We start from the raw sequence: 13355 nt of genomic DNA, 5'->3' as shown, positions 1-13355 counted from the left end.
AAGAGAAAGAAAGAAAGAAAGAAAGAGAAAGAAAGAAAGAAAGAAAGAAAGAAAGAAAGAAAGAAAGAAAGAAAGAAAGAAAGAAGAAAAGAAGAAAGAAAGAAAGAAAGTGTGGTAGCAGGATATAGTTGGAGGATGGATAGAGCACTTGTCTAACGTAGGAGAGGCCCTAGATTCAACTCCCAATGCCACAAAATAGTAATAAATAAATAAACCAATAAATACATACAAAGTTCTACCTTATTTAGAGATCCAAATAAGTGAAATGAAAGCTTTTCCTGTCATCTCTCCATCATCCAGCAATTTCAGTTCCTCATGTTTTCTGAGTCTGCACGATGCTTCTCCTGGAAGGGAAGTGGATTGACAACAGAACTCCCAGGAACACAAGGACTGCAATGTTGTTGTTGGTTTTTGTTTGTTTGTTTGTTTGGTCTTTTTGAGACAGGGTCTCCCTGTAGCCCCAGCTGTCCTGGAGTCCTAGAACTCACTATGTTGACCAGGCTGGCCTTGAACTCACAGAGATCCGCCTGCCTCTGCCTCCCAAGTGCTGGGATTAAAGGCATGTGCCACCACGCCTGGCTAGGACTGCAGTGTTTAAAGGAAAGAGGAAGCAACAGAGTCACAGAAAGTGTGGTCAAGGCAGTAGAGAGAAAACCACAAGGGAAAGTTTCACCTCCAAGGAGCATACAAGTGCATGTGGAAGGGGTCTTGGGAGGATCTGAGGGACTCTGCATTCGGAAGCAGCCAGGACCGTGGGTTCCACTGGACATGAGTGTAGTTATTCAATGATCTCGACACCATTCTGTTCTGACGCTTCTCCCTCTGTGCCCATCCTTCATGATGGCCACACTCTTGTGGTCAGACTCATTGGTTCTCCGTAGATGGGGTCCTGTACGGACTGTGAAATGGGCGTTGAACAGGATGAGACACACGCAGGCCCCTCTGAATGAAGCTACTGTGAGCTCCAAGTGCTGGAGTTTGAGAGTTGTAGCTGTGGCTTGAGGGAGAACACAGGAGAAACTGTGCAGGAGTCTGGGCCGTCGGCTGTTACCAGAGCCATCCACATTAGACCCAGACTTGTAAATGCTACTCAGCTGCACAGAGGCCCTTCTGTGAGTCAACTTTCTGTGCCTCTAACAGCATACCTGACAGGATCGTCCATAAAGAGAAAAGGTTTTAGCTTACAGTTTGATAGGGTCTCGTCTATGATCAGATGCCCCTCAACCCCTTGCTTTGAGCTTGTGGTGAATCAGACCCTCGTGGCTGGAGCTTGTGCTGGAACAAAATCACTCACATCAAAGCCAGGAAGCAAAATAGAGGAGGAGACCCCCGCTGAAGGCTTCCCTGTAGACCCTCCTCCTAAAACTTCCACCAACTCCCACTAGCTCTACCTGGTGTCCAGATCTTGAACATTCAAGGTCTAGACTATACCACCCAGCCCTGTACCTGCCTAACAAGGCCCACACCTGGTGATTTCTTGAAGCCTTTAGCCTAGCAGAGTCTGTGGTGATTGTGTCCCGGATCGGCTCAGCAAGAGCATACACTCAACCTTATCCTCTTTTCTGCAGAAATAGGCTCTAAGCTTTTGCTGCATTGTGGGTTATCAAATGAGTGCATTTCATCTCATCCAGGCCTCACTTTTCCTATGGATCACCACTGTGTTCAGTAAAGGAAAATTCCCAGCTAAAAGCACACTTCAGCTTAGGCCCACTGAAGCAGAAGTGGATGGTTTGCCACTGTCTCCGGGCTGAGCCTGAGGCTGTTTGCCAGAGACTTAGGGACTGATAAACAGGTATTGCTTGTTGTTCTAGAGATGAAGAAGTTCACACTCAGGTTCCCCCAGCTAGTAGGACATCTGAGGAGGCCCTGTTCACATGGACAGGACTTCCCAGGAAGCCCTCATACAGCGGAAGGACAGAAGAGAACGGTGCCTTGGGTGCCTTGGGTGACTTGCCTGACTCTCATTCTTGGGGTCCCCACCCTCAGGACCCGACCCAGTCACCTTCTGAGGGTCCCACCTCCAGAGGGTCACTCTGGAGATCATTTAACAAGTAAATTTGGGGACAATATTTCAGACTCTAGAAACTCTGGCCTGGCCACTACATTGTGTATGTCTTTAAGTATGTTGCTGCCTGTTACAATGAAAAAAAAAAAGATTCTATTTAAGACTCCAATACAAACAATATACAATATCTTGGGTGGCAATAAGATATAGTCTCATGTAGCTCAGTCTGACCTTGAATTCACAATATAGCTGAAACTGCCCTTGAGCTTCTGATCCTCCTGCCTCCATCTCCCAAGTGCTGGGATTATAGGGATGCACCTCCAAAACCAGGTCAAAAACTTCTTTGTTTAACTGGATTGGCTTCCAGAAGAGGGGCCATTCTATCGAAGAAAAAAACAGATGTATCTGTAAGCATTTTCTGTCCTTTATCCCCTTCTTCCCTGATATATAAAGTCCTTGCTTGGTGATGCCAAGTGATCTTATAAGAAAGGGTGAGAGTTGCTGTTCTAGTTCCACATCTGTGGCTATGATCAAACACTCCAGCAAACAGCAACTTGGGGAACAGAGGGTTTTAACTCACAGTTCCAGGTCACAGCCCATCATAGCAGGGAAGTCATATCACATCCACAGTCAAGATCAGAGAGAAACAAATGCATGCATAGTGAGTGCTCAGTCCCCTCTCTGCACTTACACCATCCAGGACCCCACCCTAGGGAATGCTGCCATCCGCAGCAGTCTGGTCTTCCCACTTCAATAAATGCAATCAAGACAACACCCCACAGGCATTCTCACAGGCCAACCTGGTCTAGGCAATCCTCACTGAGACTCAGGCTATTCTAGAGTGTGTCAAGTTGACAAAACTATCACAGTCACTGTTTAAGTCTCCTGCTATAGGAGAAAAAGTTCTGTTTCCTGAAGGTGCTTTGCTCAGTTCCTGACTCATGCAGTGGACACAGCATTGGCCGCACTGAGCTGGGTGCCTAGTGTGTCTTGCCTCAGGTGTCATTCCCTTTGTTGTCTTGCTCCTTGCTGCAACATTTTAGGACTCTTCTCCAGAGCCGTCGTGGTAATGATGGGCTGCAGAAGTGTCTCCATCAACCAAAGGCCATGCGGACCACAGTGGTCCCATGTTATTGTATCACCAATGACAGGGTACAGGGTAGCCATCTCTGTTTATGCAGGTGCACGCTATGATTCACAGATGAAGAGGTTGCCTTCTCACCTGCTTCTCAGAAAGCATCAGTCACAAGTGATGCAGGACTGTTCACTGTGTTTCAGTGTTAAGACCTGGATTGCCCTTCATCCCATCACTATCAGAAGAAATCCTTTAGAACAAGAATGGTCTGGTGCCCATGGTGGGGTTGATAATGTCTAATTGTCCCCCATTGACATCCCATGATCATTTGTAAAGTTCACTTTCAGTTTAAAAGTGTCATTGGAAACTCACATTCTACTTTGGTTGAAAAGAAAATCTCCAGTATAAATTTTCTTCTCTTTCTGGTTAATATTTTTAAAGATGAATGAATTAATTGTTGTTTCAGCAATAATAATCATGTTTATATTTAGCCTTGTATTTAAAAGGACTTTGGTATCATGTATCTCATTTAGTGTATATATTCATTCATATGTTTAGATAGTAATGAATTCTCCAGGACACCTAGCCTGTTCATCATCATACGCTATAACTGCCTTGTTAAATTCTGCAGAATGGAGTTGCAAGGATTTTACAAAACCCTCAATTCCTTGGGAATTTTTCCCTCAGAAAAGAATTCTGGGGCTAGGAAGGGGTCTCAGTAAATTACAGGCTATGTAAGCATGAGGACCTGAGTTTGACCCCAGAACCCATGTAGAAAAGCCAGACATGGTGGTGGAATGTGCTGTGATTGAGAACTCCAAACCCAACTGCTCCTTTAAGTGCCAACATCTTCACTTTCGTTTCTAGTAGGTGTTTATTGCTATTGTGACTGTTGGTGGAATATGTCTCAATACACTCAATTTTATTTCTTCTCTATAGTGTTCTAAAATTCAGTTTAGTCATAATGAGTAATATCCATTTGCCTTTCTTATCATACTGCATTCCTATTTCAATTTTGGAAATAAATCCTATTTGTCCCCTCTACTACAGTGTGCACATTTACTCAGCATGAAATTCCTTTTATGTTTATCACAATAAGTAAGTCTTGACTAAATCCAGTAGTGTTCAGAAATTGGTTGTCCACTGGGTATTCCCATCTGTTCCCCCCCCGCCCCCGCCCCCACAGTGAGAGGTAAAGCTCGCTGCTGTGTTAATCTAACTGGCCATATATGGAATCTCTTGCTTTTATTTTCCCTATGTTTATGGAGTCTGTCCTAAGGAAAGCCTTCTTTCAAAAATGTGTTTCAATTCCATTTCTTCTGTTTCTCGCCGGTAAATTTCTATTACTAATGATTTCTGGATTTTTTTTTTTTTTTTTTTTTTTTTGGTCTTTTTGAGACAGGGTCTCCCTGAACTCGCTATGTAGACCAGGCCGGCCTTGAGCTCACAGAGATCTGCCTGCCTCTGCCTCCCAAGTGCTGGGATTAAAGGCATGCACCACCATGCCCGGCTTAATTTCTTTTTTATAAGTAAAGTGAAACTCGTTTGTTGAAAAATTAGAACTTACAGAGAAACATATGGAAATGTAAGGGGAAAGAAATCACTTAATAACCTTGCAGAAAAACTGCACCAGGAGGCTAGGTAAGTAGGCTAGAAAGACATCATTAATGTCTATAGCAGGGAGGAGAGAAGGAACTCAGTCCTGCTGAACCCACAGCAGGTGTTTTCAGTGTGCAGGGAGTTAGTGGAGAGGCACTGTGATCCTTCAGGGGAAAGGATGCTCAGAGGTGGACCCACGGAGTTTGCTTTCCTATCTTATCAAAGTCAGCCTTCCATCCTTCTCAGGAACTGTCTCTTTCCGTGTGTATGGATGGAGATGACCCCATGTCTTAGAGACAGGGAGATTACTAAAAGTTCTAAAACTGACAAGAGGTTAGATGATGGGGTGGGGGTGAGGGCAGAAGATGATGGTCATAATGTGATGTATTCGTATGTAGGTTTATCTACTAGAGAATCTCATTAATCAGCATAATGGATATGTGTTAGTAATTATCGCAAAAAAGTCAAACATCACAAATGGACAGAGAAAGCATTTACCATTGAGAGATTTTTTTTTTTTTTAAGCTAGTGCTCTGGTCTGGAGGTCAGGAGCCTGTACCCAGTGAGAAGCCAATTTCTTGTGCCAGTGAGAAACAGGGAATGGACTTTTTGGTCATAAGTCCATCTTTTAGAAAAAAATTACTGTTAACTTACATGATTTGTTTTGCTCCTTATATATTTCCTCATCTTTAGTAAGTTTTGCCCTTTAAACATAGCTGCATTTTATTATTAAAATTAATCTTATAAAATTTTCCATCACTGCTAAACATTTAATGAGTGCCAAAATAAATTCCAACAGTTGCTGTGAAAAATATTTCTTTTTCTGGAAAAATAACATTCAATGTATTTTTCTGTAAATTCTGTAAGTATAGCCAGTGAAAATTTAAATATGCAAACATTAACTTACATGCTGTTAATCACAGTGGTTACAGTTAAGATATGTTTCTTTGAAAAAGAGAAATAGAGGGGGCTGGAGAGATGGCTCAGTGGTTAAGAGCACTGGTTGCTCATGAAGAGGACCCAGGTTCAAATCCCAGCACCCACATGGTGGCTAACAATTATCTGTAACTCCAGAAGAAGGCAGGGGATTCCATGCTGTCTTCTGGTCTCCTCTGGCATTGCAGGACATAGGTGCACTTACACACATGCAGGCAATATACTCATACACATAAAATAAAAGTAATAAGTAAACTCTTTTTTAACAAAAGAAAAAAGAGGGATAGAAACCCAAAGAATCGTTGTGTGCAAATTTAAAACCATGTCACAAACCATCCACATAGGTGAACTTTTCACTTACAGAAAGCATTTTTGACTCATTAATATGCTCTATTTTGTAGTAATTTGTGTGTTTTATTATGCATATAAGGACATTTGTAGCTACTCATTTGAAATATTCTTAGTACTAGACCCTAGAATATTTCCTATGGTATAGTTGAATGAGCGCCTAGTTTATTTTTAAAGAAGCAGATGAAAAAAATAATAGGAGGGAAGATTTTCTGCATCTCAGAACTAACCATGGAATTCGATACAGATATAAATATTGCTTTGTTTAATCCCTGAAACTTGCAGAGGTGAAGCTGTGGCCAGAGGCTTTGGGAGCCTGAGTCGATCAGATGATAGCTGATAGTTGCCATCGTGAGCGATAACCTACAGGGAGGTGGCCACTGCATTGGACCTTTCCTCTTCCCTGCTGTAGTTCTCCTGGATCCCGATATTAATACTGATCGTATCTGATACGTGGAATGAGGGTTGCAGCCTATTGAACTAGATTGTTTCTTCCTTTATCATTCATTTATAATGGGTGATTTTTAGCATTTTGCAAATGATTTTCCTCCTTTCTACCTTGACCAATCAAACCATTGCATCATTAATTAATTTATGTCCAAATCTAAGTATGTAGAAAACGCTTCAAGTTTTTAAACTTCCTGACAAAGCAAGGAAAAAAGAAGTGATTGATATCTAAAGGAAAGAAGTGAAGAAAAAAAAATTTTTTTTGGTCTTTTTTGAGACAGGGTCTCCCTGTACCCCCAGCTGTCCTGGAACTCACTATGTAGACCAGGCTGGCCTTGAACTCACAGTTATGGGAGAGCAGGTTTCTAAGAATCTTTTTTGAGACAAGGGCTCATGTAGCCCAGGCTGGCCTCAAATTCCCTATGTAGATAAGGCTAACCTTGATCTTATTGATCCCCCAGACTCAAATCCCAAGTGCTAGGATTATAGACATGGACCACCACAACTGGGATATGCTGTGTTAGGGAAGAACCCAGGGCTTCCTGGATGGTAAGCAGCCACTCTACTGACTGAGCCACATCCTCAGCTTGAGTGACAGTTTTAGGAAGCTATGTTCCCTGGTGCTAAAGCACATAGATTGGAGCACAGATATATGTGAGGCTCCAACAAGAGTCCTGGTGTCGACTGCTTCACCAGAGCAGCTTCTTCTTCTTCCCTCGGTTTGCTCATGTGTAAAATGGGTATAATATAATGTCCACCTGATAGTAATGTTCTCATCATGAAGCGTTAGTACGTAGAAATGCTTAGAGCAGACACTGGCACAGGCTAAACTCCACAAAGCTGTGCAAACATATCACAGGCAGTTCACTCACATAAGAGACTATTTGAGAGAAGTCAAAGCAATGCCCTGAACATTTTTGAAGGTTATTTCACAAGGCCCAGGCAGTATTCTTGGGAGCCCTAAGAATGAGCCATATAATTGGGAGAGACAGGCATTGCTCTAGAGTGGCCAGTGGAAGAGATGTGTCTTTGTGGAAGTTAGGAGCTGTTTATTGGTGGAGGGTATTGAGAAGATCTGGGTATGAATTTTCTCAAGGGTTGCACATGCCCCCCTTTTAGGAAGCTTTCTAATAATAACTATTGAGAGGAATAGTCACATGGTCCCAAAGATTCTCCACAGTGCTCCTCACTTGGTCAGCGTACAGTCAAATAGCAGCTCCAGGAGCCGTTACATTCACCAAAGAGGAGAGTGAATGGTTTGTGTGTGGCTTGACTCTGATGCTTGTTTCAAAGGCCTCCTGACTGGCTTCCTTCTGAACCACTACATTTCTCTGTGTAGACATTCAACAGGGTCCACCTGTATCTCCACCTTCCTCCTTCATACCCACATGGGACAAGAGGGCAAGAAAGGCTGGTGTACACAGGAAGCACTGGGTCCTGTGTCTGTCAGGTGTTCCAAGGGCTATGCTTCCAATCTAGTCATGTCTTGTCTAGACATGTCTGAGGACAGCCAGCCAGGAAACGATAGTAGTAGGCTAACCCCATAACTTGTAAATTGATTAAAATTCCAGGAATGTCACAGTTGTTTACACACAGGCAGAAATGTGCATTGGGCTGGACATTAGTTACCCTCAGCATGCTCAGTTCACAGGTACATTTTTACCTAACGGCTGCAGAGCTTGCCAAGCTTATGCAGTATGGCATGCTTCTCCAGATGTGAGAATTTGGGCCCATGTTCACTCTCACCACCATACCCTCTTATCAGTATATGCTCCACTGCCCTCGGGTACTTGCAGAGCTCTCCATTGGCTGAAGTCCTGTGAACATCACCACTAAAAGTCTAAAGGACGTGAAATGGATTCGCATTTCTGTAAGCTTTGTTCTTCTGCCTTTCCATGCAGCCCGGCCCCAGTGTGGTCCACTCACCTGTCTTTCTTTTTCCTGTTGTTCCTTGCTTAATTGGGAGACAAGACTTACATATGGATGGCAACAGCAATGGGCCCTTGTGATAAAAGCCCTCTAAATTACACTCTTCCTCCCCTATCAAGATTAATATAAAAATCATTTATATTTCTATATTTGCTAGCAATCAATGATTGTAACATATTTAAAAACATATTTATAATAATATGAAATGGGGAATGTGCCAGAATAAATCTAACAAACCACTTGGGAGATTTTAATTATGAAAACTACAAAATGCTAATGAGAGAAATTAACAACGATCAGAAAAAACCAGTTGAATGTTTTAATGGATGACAAAATTTAATACTGTTCATACTGAAATTTTCTTCACGTTGATTTGTCAATTAAATACATTAATCAAGATCCCCACAGGCATTTCTGTGAAAATTGACTACAGATTCTAAATATCACAAGAAAATCAAAATTGCTTTGAAGAGCCAAAACAATTTTGAAAAGGAAAAGAAAGTTGAATGTCTCCTGTGAGTTAGGACCAGGCTTCCTGAGGCTGTACATCAATCAAGACAGTGTAGTATCATCTCAAAGCTGCACATGGGAGAATCCAGAAGTAGATCCACACATCAATGCTAATTGATTTTTATTCAGGATATCCAGCTAATTAGACCAGGAAAGATAGGTTTTGTTCTCAAAATGTGTAAGGAAACTGAGACAGCTGTAAGAGAAGACATGACACTGAGCTATGATGCACAGATAGCATTATAAACAAAAGGTCACACACTGTGGACTGCAGAGCTAAGTGAGAAAATAATTCTGTTTTTAAAAAAATTTTATTATTTTTATTTTATGTGTATGAGTGTTTTGCCAGCATGTATGTAAGCATACCAGTGCAATGCCCACAGAAGTCCTAAGACAACATCGGCTCTCCTGGAACTGGAGTTATAGGTGGTTGTTAACCACCGTGTGGGTGCTGGGATTGAACCTGGGTCCTCTGCAAGAGCAGTCAATGGTCTTTACTGCTGGGCTATCTTCTCAGCCTCAGAAAATAATTCTTAAATGAAGCATAAGAAAGAAAAATCACAAGAACAAAAATGTATCCTTTTGGTACACTATTATGGAAATTAACTAATGTAGGGTGAGAGAAAATCTTCACTAAATGCCCATCTCACTAAGGACTTGTACCCAGAATACAGAATATCTATAATTTGAAGGCAGACAGCCCAACAAAAAGTGAACAAAGGATTTTAATCCAGCCTTTATCAAAAAGACACTGAATGAAACCGTAAAAGGCCTGAAATTGCCAAAGCAGTTTTGAATTGGAGGCATCTCATTCCTGACTTTAAACTATATCACAAAGCTGTTTAAATCAGTACAGATTGGAACTGGTGTAGAAACAACCACAGTAAGAGGACAGAATAAAGAGCCCAGAAACAGACCCTGGCACACATGGTCAGCTGAACCCTGAGGTAATGACAGACACTCACACGTGCCAAAGTCTTATAGAGGAATTGAGTGGAAGCTAATAAAAGATTTGTTTTAAGGAATGTATTTTTTTCATTTGCTTTGAAAGTATTTTAGTTTTGTCCTAGTTTGTTTCTTTACTGTTGTGACAAAATACTCTGACCACTACCAACTTGGGGAGGAAAGGGTGTATTTAGCTTACATATCCTGGGTCACAGTTCATCTGGGAGCCCAAGGTAGGAACTCAGGGCAGGAGCCTGGAGGGTAGAGCACAGGCCATGGAGGAATGCTGCTTAATGGCTTGCTCCCCTGGCCCCTACTCAGCCTGCTTGCTTATGCAACACAGGCCCACCTGCCCAGGGGTGGCCCCACCACATCACTCATCAAGAAGATGCCCCTCAGACATGGCCACAGGCCAGTCCAATAGAAGAAATTACCCAAATAAGGGTCCCTCAACCCAGGTGTGTCAAGTTGACACTAAAGCTATCCAGCACAATTGACCCCTTGTCAACTTAACACACAAACATCACTATTAAGCCATAAACTTTCCAATTTTTGTCCCTGAGATATGATGTTAATATCCCAGCATAAGAACCTTAAAACTTAAAAGCCCCACAGTCCTTAAAAGAAATCCAAACACTTAAAAGTCCATGGCCTCTTTTAAAAGTCTCTTTAAAATCCAAAACAAGTACTGTCTTATTTCAAATGGAAGAATCGGGCACACCTAAGCAAAACCAAAGTCCAGCAAAGTAGCTCGAGGCTGGACATCTGGGATTCACCCACAATCTTCTGGGCTCCAAAGGGTACTAGCAGCTCCACTGCTCTGACTCTGCAGTCTACAGCACACTCAGCTCATCTCACAGACCCAGGCCAGCTCCAATCCACACCTACTGCTGTCCATTGTGGTCATCCCATGGCCCCAGTATCTCCAAAAAGCTGGGGTCTCCACTGAAACTGAGGCTACACCTTCACCAACGGCATCTTCTTGCCTCTGGGTTGCAAAGCCTCATATTGTCTCCATGACCCCTTCAATCCTGGGGTCTTCGCTGCAACTGAAGCTGCATTTTCACCTGTCGCCTTTCCTGGACAAGCCTCAGCTGCTCTGTGTCCCCTTCATGCTTTCAACACCAGAACCATGCAGGAAACTCTTACACATTACCAAGTCCTACCAGCTTGAAATAGAGGTATGGGACCCCACCATGCAGGAAACTCTTACACATTACCAAGTCCTTCCAGCTTGAAATAGAGGTATGAGTCCCCACTGTGTGCTGACCCTGAGGAAATACCTCCCAGAAGACTCAACCACAGTGATACTGGTATCAGGTTACTTACAGCTGATTTTTCAGCCCCAGCTAACCAGCATCAATTGTCCCAATAAATCAAAGGTTTTACTTTAGGTTCTGGTCTCTTCTTAATCACAGCTGATTCTTCAGCCCCAGCCGACCAGAACCCACAGATTCTCAATTCAAAATATCACAGGAACAGCCCTGATAGTCTCCGCTTCCCTTTGAAGCTTCAGAAGCCAGGCCTCCATCATCTACAATTATTTCAGCATAACTTTTCCAAGCTCCACAGCAACAAACTCTGAGCACACAATAGCTTTTCCAGCGCAAAGCTCCAAACATTTCCACAGTCCTCCCCAAAACACCAAGGTAAGGTCTGTCACAGCAATACCCCACTCTTGGTACCAATTTCTGTCCTAGTTTGTTCTTCATTGCTGTGACAAAACACTCTGACCACTACCAACTTAGGGAGGGAAGGGTTTATTTAGCTTACATATCTGAGGTCACAATTCATCCAGGAGCCCAAGGTAGGAAATCAGGACAGGAACCAGCAGCTGGAACACAAGCCATGGAGGAATCCTGTTTACTGGCTTGCTCCCCTGACCCCTCCTCAGCCTGCTTTCTTATGCAACACAGGCCCACCTGCCCAGGGGTGGCACCTCCCACATCACTCATCAAGAAGATGCCCCTCAGACTGGCCCACAGGCCAGTCCAATAGAGGCAATTCCCCAATTGAGGCTCGTCAACCCAGATGTGTCAAGTTAACACTAAAGTTATCCAGCACAATTTCCAAGTGTGAAAATGGCCTCTTCACAGCAAGGGATACAAACAACAGAATTAAATATCAAATGATGGCTGGAAAGGTGGATCAGCAGGGAAAGGCACCTGTCACCAAGCCTGACAACCGAGTTCCATCCCTGGCACCCACAAGGCAGAAAGACAAAACCAACTCCTGTACATTGTCTTCTGACCTCCTCATGGATGTTACACACACACACACACACACAATGTGATGAAAAAATTAAAAATATAACAGCAAAAGATTTGGAGAAATAGTTGCAAGTCTTATATATGGTAAAGGGTAAATATTCAACATGTGAAAGAAATTCACAGAGCTCAACAGCAGAAAAAAGAACAAAGAAAAAAGCCAGGTGATTTTTTTAAAACAGGAAAAGGACTTTGAGAGAGGTTTTCCCAGAGGTGACATGTCAATGGCCCAGAGTCTGTGAAGTATTCAAAATCATTGACCATCAAATAAGTGCAAGTCAAGACAAGCACTGGGGAGGGCATGAAGGAACGTTGCTCAGGGTGTTGAAAGCCATGTGGAGATTACTCTGAAAGGTAAAATCCTCTGCCATGTGATCCAGCAACCCCACTCCTGAGGTCATATCCAAAAGACATAAAATAGGGATACTAAAGATTCATAGGGGCATTACTCACGATGGCCAAGATACAGAAATAATCTAGAGTGTGTCATCAGTTGAATGGATAAGGAAACTCAGGGGCAAATTGCAACTGGAAAATTATGAAACTATAAAAAAATGATCCTTCCCTCTGCAACAGCATGGACAAGCTTGAAATATATGATGCTGAGTGGGATAAGGCAGACACAGAAACACCAGTACGGCTTGATTTTACTTAGATGGGACATGGGAAGGTAAGTCTGGGAGAAGCAGAGAGCAGACCAGTGCTTGTCAGGGATTTCAGTGGCATTGGTCATAGGTACAAACTTTCAGGTATAAAATAGCCATGTTCTGGGAATCCAGTGTTCAAGGTGAGTTGTGGTAGATGTGTGATTAGTACTATTGTGGTAATCACACCACGTATGCCAAGTAAGTGGGTGACTCTAGATAGATTGGCTAGACTCCACTGGATGAACTTGCACCAAGGGACAACTGCATACACAAACTTTTAGAGGCCTTAACGTATATGAGAAAATGCATGAAATCCAGTGGCGAGGGCTATGGGGATGTGGATGGGGTGGAGATCTAAATATGATTAAGATGTAATGTATGAAGTGCACAAAAATTCAGTAAAAATATACATTGAGAAAAAATCGCATTGAGAAAGCCATTGACACACACACACACACACACACATTGAGTAATAATAACTGATTCCAACATGTATGAAAAGGGTTATAAAAAAATTGTATATATGACTGGTTATTTTGATTAGAGGATTATGAACATTTTGGCCAGAAATAATTAGACTGGACCTGGGAAGATGACTTTAGTAGGTAAAGTGCTTACTGCACAAATCCTAAGTTTGGATACTCAAT

General features: G+C 42.6%; 1 protein-coding gene across 1 annotated transcript in view; it reads left to right on the top strand.

The window, feature by feature from the left end:
• The window catches only part of Myo16 (myosin XVI), a 497779-nt gene that overhangs the window by 167198 nt on the left and 317226 nt on the right, over positions 1-13355 (top strand). The window lies entirely within an intron of this gene.

Source organism: Nannospalax galili, unplaced genomic scaffold (genome assembly GCF_000622305.1).
Source record: "Nannospalax galili isolate Female #2095 unplaced genomic scaffold, S.galili_v1.0 scaffold267, whole genome shotgun sequence".
Lineage (NCBI taxonomy): Eukaryota > Metazoa > Chordata > Mammalia > Rodentia > Spalacidae > Nannospalax > Nannospalax galili.
This window is presented reverse-complemented; position numbering and strand designations above follow the sequence as displayed.